The sequence below is a fragment of the Diadema setosum genome, chromosome 12, assembly GCF_964275005.1.
Source record: "Diadema setosum chromosome 12, eeDiaSeto1, whole genome shotgun sequence".
NCBI lineage: Eukaryota > Metazoa > Echinodermata > Echinoidea > Diadematoida > Diadematidae > Diadema > Diadema setosum.
The window spans coordinates 24,054,863-24,060,856 of record NC_092696.1 but is presented as its reverse complement, the minus strand read 5'-3'; positions in this window follow the sequence as shown (position 1 = coordinate 24,060,856).

Genomic DNA, 5,994 nt, shown 5'->3' with positions numbered 1-5,994 from the left:
AACTGAAGCATAACATTGGCAAAGTGTAAGGCTAAACGAGTTCAACGAATCATCTCAGTGAGTTCAGTTCAGACAAGTTTCTGATGGGTTTCTTGACCAGGCGACCATTGTCTTGCTTTACCATTGCAAAGACACGGCCATCTGAAGTCTATGAGGTAGTTACACTTGTGTGACGGGATGTCTGGGAAAGTAGATCAGCGTTTTTCTTTGTCAGATCTTCAACAATCACTATGCCAGAGCCTTTCAGCTTCCTACGGTTCCTCATCATCTCGAACTTGGCCTTGTAGAAAGTGAACTTCACAATGATGGAAGGTGGGGAAGCTCGACTCGCAGCGTTCGCGTAGGATGGCTGACCATCAGGCAACTGAGAACGACGACTAGGTAGGCGATGGGATCTGTCAATGTCGATTGGCCAGACAGTGACTCCAATGCGCTGGGCGATGTCACACTCGACTTGGTCTGTGTTTTCACCTGGAGAAACCTTCACTTCTTGCAGACGGATGTTGTTCCTCCGGGAATATTGCTCGATGTGCTCAAGTCTCAGACTGGCATCCTGGATCTTCGCTGAATTGCTTTCGACAGATGACTCAAAACTGCGAAGCTGGTGAAACTTGGAGTCGACGGCAACCTCCAGCTCATGTAGGGCTGCCATATTCTCATCCAGCAGTTCACGGAATCTGTTTTCACTTCTCTCAATAGCAGCATGTATCTTCATCCTTTCTGTCTACATGATTTTAGAGAGAGTAGGGAGGAATGAGGTTGGTCTGTAATTTTCTATGAGATGTTTTACGTTCTTTTTAAATACCATTTTAAATTTGTTTTTGATAATTATGTTCACAGAGAACTGCAATGGGGAGTTTGTTGAAAAGAGAGCTACCGGTGTACGAACAACTTGAGAACGTTTCTTAATATACATGTATTCGGTTTCCGGTAAGGCATAGGCCTAAAAGTGCTATTCTGAGAATGTCTTGTTTTGTAGTACAGCTGTGTAATTGGCCGAAAAAGTACATGCAATCAAAGGGTTTTAATAGGCGAGTATCAGATTTTGAAGGATTTTGAAGGTGAAGAGATCCAGCAATATTGCAGCTTTATTCTTTCTTCAATAGAGAGCCAGTGTAATGGCTGGTAAGCAGAGAGCACCGGGGTGTATGTAGCAGATATCGGGGAAATTTGATGAAACATCGGTGAATGTAATATTCTCGGGGGAAGTTTGACGAAACTCGGACAATGCGTTCAAAAGTTATGCATTTTTCAAGTTTCAGTGCAGCCATCGCCGAGTGAGAAGACTACTTCAGTTGTGACGCCACGTGTGGAAAGTGATAACAGGAAATAAAAAGGGAATTGCACAAAATTTCGGAGGAAGAGTACACGATCCTTTGACTTTAGTTACTGACGTACGTATGTTACGGGTGATATTTTTCACCTACTTTCCGAAAGCGGTAGGTCAAGTGCTCTTTCATTATGCTATATAGCAAAGTGAAAATATGTTGAAATGTATCATTATTGTTGTCCATACGGGACGTCACAAAATGTAAATTTTTTATCCAGCGATGGCAGGACCAAAATCTGTAAAAATTAATATCTTTGAAACGGCCGGTGAACGGCAGGTCCGATTATTCTTCTAATGTTGTTTCATTAACTCAAACCACTGTACATAGGCCTATTTGGGTTTCATTCTCCTTCTAAAGCTCATATTCTACGCATGAGAGAAAGTCCTTTTTTTCTGTCAAACGCATTGAAGATGTAAATCTGTAAATAAAATATCGCGGTCTACACGATTCATATAGTGTAATATTCCATCAATTTAACAATGATCATGCCGACCCGGCTCCAGCTTCGAAGCTGTGCACCACATGGATACCCCGTCATTACTACGTAGTGCACTGCTTCTTGTAATCACCAAAGAGACTACTGTACAATGTATATACGCGTACTCACTACAAGTGTGTGTGTATATATATAATATATATATATGTTCATCTTGGAATTTTCCACGTGTTGGACTTCGAATGTTGTAATTATTAGAAGAAAGAGTCTCAAGTACGCCATGGATCCAACGATTACAAAAAAAATTTATTACAAAATTTTCGGTCTGCCTCAGACCTTCGTCAGTGCAAAGACAATGATGGACAATGATAAACATGAATCATAACAACAATGCTATGCGCGTCATAGCATTGTCATGACGCGCATAGCATTGTTGTTATGATTCATGTTTATCATTGTCCATCATTGTCTTTGCACTGACGAAGGTCTGAGGCAGACCGAAAATTTTGTAATAAATTTTTTTTGTAATCGTTGGATCCATGGCGTACTTGAGACTCTTTCTTTTAATATATATATATATATATATATATATATATATATATATATAAGCCCCTCAAAAAAGTTTGGAAATCTGAGTTTGATCAACCATTTCCCATTTTTCCTTAGAAATAATTTACTTGTGCTAAGTACCGCACAAAGATTGTTTAATTCTCTTTAAAATGATACCATACTTGTTAGATTATCGTATACATGGAGGTGCAGTGCTTACAAATATGAGGTAAAGTCAGAATTTAAAAGCTTCAAAATGGTCCAATTTTTACGTCCCTGGTGAAGTTTCCTCGTTATGAGTGAGTTCCCCATTGTTTCTTTGGTGTTCATTTTTTTCAGCATTTTTATGGAGTGAAACATGTACATGTATGCGTTCAACAAAACACACACATATACACACACAAACACAAACGATCATGACTCAAACCATTATCTCACAGAACCTCGCCACATTAACCACAACAAAGACATAACGAAGTGAAATGACATGGTCTTGATTTTATTGGAGTTTCATCTTCATTTTGTCGTTATTTTGTCTTTACTTTACTTGTCTTTATATCTTTATGTTTACTTTGTCTTTATATTGTCGATGAACATGATCGGGGCTCAGTATCTGGTGGACGACCCTAGTGCTTGCACCACCGCTTGGCACCGTGTCCTCATGCTGTTTATTAGCTTCGTGATTCGCAGCTAAGGAATGGCGTTCCACTCGTCAACCAGTATCTGACGGAGTCCTGCCTATGTCGTTGCATTTGTGACCCTCTTCCCCACAGCTCGGCCAAGTTGATCCCAAAGATGTTCTATGGGGTTGAGGTCGGGGCTGCATGCAGGCCAGTCCATTCTAATGATACCCCCTCTCTCGAGAAAGTTGCGCACAAGTCTCGCTCTATGTGGTCTTGCGTTGTCATCTTTTTGAAGCATCTCAGCTTCAATTTGCCCTATGGCGCGGGATTTTGAACATTGCTTACACGTGGCATGATGTACAAGTTCTTACAACCATAAAACTTGATGAGCTATCAAAATTGCCTGGCATGGCACCACTATGAAAACTTGAATGTGAAGTTAAGATGTCTATTGAAATTTGCCTTCATTGCTGACCAGTTGAGAACAAAAGACATAACACAAAAGAACATGTTCTCTACTTACTCTTCACGACCATTCTCATTCATAAGGACCGTTCTTGTTCATTTTGCAACTTTTCAATGCAGACCTTATCAGACACTTTACAGCCCTTTACTTGATAGCATAATCATAATGGGTAGGATGTCATTTTACAGATAATTTAATGATCTTTCCATTGATATCAAACATGTATTGTATAGTGCCTACAAACTGGAGAAATTTACAACTAAAGTCGGATTTCAAAACTTTCTTTGAGGAGTTGATATATAAAACTCTTTTGTACCGTTAGTATACAATCTCCAATTTTACCCTACACACACAGCACGTAACCTCTGACCAATAGGTTTAACCCATGCACAAGCAGAATAGAATTATCTGATGACAGATTTTATTCTACAGCCCAAAAACCCTACTCAGTGGGTTTAGTTCTGCACGGCCACAAGCTTCTCTAAGAGAAACTGAAAAAAAAAAGACTCAACAGCTGCATCCAGAGTACAATTACCACGCAGTCATTTTGAGAGAATTGTATTTAAGCATTGATTTACTACTTTGCTGCACTGCGAAATACATGCACAATTTCACGTCTTAATAGGCAGTTGAAGTCTACACAAAAATACATATCACACAGTAATTTGTTACAAAATGTCATACCATTTTCGAAAAAAGGGTGCTGACAATAGTGAAGGAGAAAGAAAGGAAAGGAAACTAGGATATGAGGGTAGCGAGACAAAAAGAAGAGATGGAATATCAGGAGAGAAAGAAAGAAAGAAAGACAGATTTTGAAGAGTGGAGAAGAGTGATTGGGGCATTCTCTGAAGTCTTGCAGTCAGGTTTATAATTTATGTGAACTAATCAAAATATTACTAGGAGGGGAGAGTATACTAGTATGCAGATTCTGAGGACTTCTGAAGTGTAAAGATCGGTAGCTGGAAGATGCCTTTGACAATGTGTTTGATCAGTTCTTCTCACTTATAAAAGATTTGACTTGGTAATAAGTAAAGAATTGCAAGTCCCTCTGCACATTCACCAATGCATCATTTTAGTGTTGCAGGCTGTATATGAGTGGTTCCAGCTCTCCCTTGTATGCTTCACTTAAATGTGAACAAAAAGCCTACAGTATTTCTCTGTTACTAGTGACGGGTGTACTACATGTATATTGAATGACTGATACACGGTATGATTTGAGTTGCTTGCATCTTGTGATCAATTATACTGTTCATCATTACACAATGCCTTGTTGGAGTTGAGAGAACTCTTGTGTCTGACATGATTATTTTGGTTGACCGATTTGCAACAAAAGATTCAGGTCATATGAAAATTTACATACTGACTACTTCTTGGCATAGTGCAACCCAAACTGTAGCACTCCTTTAAATAAATCATCCTGCAAGATATTTCATACCCCATGAAGATTCCTTTTTCCCCTCACAGCCAGAGGTATTGAATCTCTCAAGTCTTGTGCTGCCTTTTCTAGAGAAGCTGTGATATCATGACTGCCTCTACATCTCTTTGATAGTTCACTGTAAAAACATCGGTGTTAAGATTTAACACCATGGGTGTCAAATTGCACACCAATCAAGTGTCAATAGAGGACCACACCCACAGGTGTAGAACATATGTTGTGATGGTGTTGAAAAGTGTCTACTTGGCACTTCGTGGTGATACAGTATTTTTGACACTGCACTGTTGTTAATTCAATAATGACACCATATGGTGTTGATTTGATATTGCTGGTGTCAATGTCAATGGTATAACATCCGTCCAGCTTCAATAGGAGACCACAACAACAGGTGTTACTGTGGTGTAAATGTGTTCACATCTTCTTCTTTTTTTAAATCAAGTACTTTATTGGAAAATTCTTGATTGTCTTGTTGAAATTCAAAATTAACAAGAAGAACAGTATGTAAGAAACTATTCAACAAACAATTTTATATTTTAAAATGACACCCACAGGTATTAATCTAACACCAGAAATGAGCACCAGAAATTTAACACCAGCTTGGTCTTTCATATTTAACACTAGCTCGGTCTTTCATATTTAACACTAGACTTTTTGCAGTGCTCCCCGGTTCTTAAAAATCCTTGATCTTACATTTAACTCTATATAGGGAACAATAGAGGGTTTATTCAGTTATGTTTGATATTACTGGTTGTTATGACAATTTCTAACTGAGACTCATGTTAGTCATTTGTGTGTGTGTTGTGTGCATGTGTGTGTGTGTTATTTTGAATTTTCTGATATAAGTTTTGTTTGTAGTATTATATTATTATCTTGTAAATTTAAAATTGGGGGCTGAGAAGGGTTGAAGTAGCTTGATTTATATAGGGCTATAAAGAACTGATATATTGTATGTGTAATAGATTTGTAGGGTGTTGTTCGTCTTCATTGTGCTCATCATAGACGTAATTATGTAATTGTGATGTAAAATGTGTTTGTATTGTCATGATCATTTTGTTGCAATGTAATGCCAGTTGAAGCCAAATTTCTATGTCTGACGTAGACCAATAAAGAAATGAATGAATTGATTAATTAATTAATTATTTGAGTTTCCAGAA